Here is a 1,410-nt window from a genome sequence, read left to right on the forward strand (position 1 = left end):
TAGCATGGTCGCTTAACTATTGTATTTGATTTTATCTGATTTTAATACATGTTATCTTATGTGCTTTTTATTCATAAACTGCTTTTATTGTTATTTATTTTAGCAGAATTGCGACGTTGTGAAAATGCATTTTGATCCACGTCACAATCAATGCGCCCGTGGTTGTCAACACGTTTTGACTTCGTCGAGATTTGGATTTGGGTCGCATCAATGCGCACCCGAGTTTTAAGAAGGTATTTTAATTAAAATCGCGCCTAAAGATTCTAACGTATTGTTATTTTGAGGAAGGTGGTGAAATTCACTAAACAACCTTTCCAAATCTAAATAGTGAGATAATTATGTTATTAAGTACTTAAGGATCCTAATTGATTAAGGCCAGTACTTTGTTGAATTTGAATTTGAACATCCAGGAAGAAATGCTGAGAAAAATGGGCTCTGAACCCATAAGGTCCAAATCATGCCATTGCACATGCTGTAGGCGCAGACTCTTAGAGCTCTAAGCATCGGGCCTAAAGCAGGCCAAAATTTTAACTTATTGACAGGCATTCGTACAGCCCAGGGATCGAGCCCTTGGGCACCTTTTGATTTAACTAACTTCTTAAGCTTTAATGCACCTAGGCCCCAATTCAATTTATCACTTAACCCAAAAAAAATCTAGGCTACCTATTAATATGCCAGGCCCAAAATCTGGCCCAGTACGAAGCTATTGAATGTACAATTCATATTAAACCAAAATTAAAAGCAGTCACGTGTATTGAACTCAAAATCAATTACAACTTTGCAAATTTAACTTCAGCAGACTGTGGAATTTAAGCAAAACTGAAAACTACAATTACATAAACATGAAATGCACAGTCTAAACAGCCCACAGTTTTGACTACATACATGAATCTAAATACCTAAGTACCCACTTAATAATCAAAATGAACAAACTCATGCTTAACAGTTCATCAGTCCAATTTACACAATCCAGGATTAGTCTAGTACACAAACGACATGAAATATCGAGTAAGCTAACTGTTTTATACATTAAATCAAACAAAAACATGAGGAGTTCAGAGATCAACTTCAAACAGCATATTTACTTCATTTCCATAGACTTGAGAGCTACAGAACAAGTACTGGAAATTGAAATGTAAATAGAGAAAAGGAAAGGAGTCAGCTACTTTGAACAGCAACAGCAGCAAACTCAACAATATATATCACAGAACATGCCAGGAAATGCTTTGAAAACCAGAAATATAAGCAGACTCCACAGATCAATTCAACACACACTTCAAATGCACTCCTAGCCCTCCCAGCTGAACCTAAACACCTTTGCAATGCTGCTAAACCCAAAACCCAACTGAAATCCAGAACTAATACTGAAACTGTAAGATTGTTTCTGATTTTCTCATTTTTGATGTTTGT

Source organism: Nicotiana sylvestris, chromosome 4 (assembly GCF_000393655.2).
Source record: "Nicotiana sylvestris chromosome 4, ASM39365v2, whole genome shotgun sequence".
In the NCBI taxonomy this organism is placed as follows: domain Eukaryota; kingdom Viridiplantae; phylum Streptophyta; class Magnoliopsida; order Solanales; family Solanaceae; genus Nicotiana; species Nicotiana sylvestris.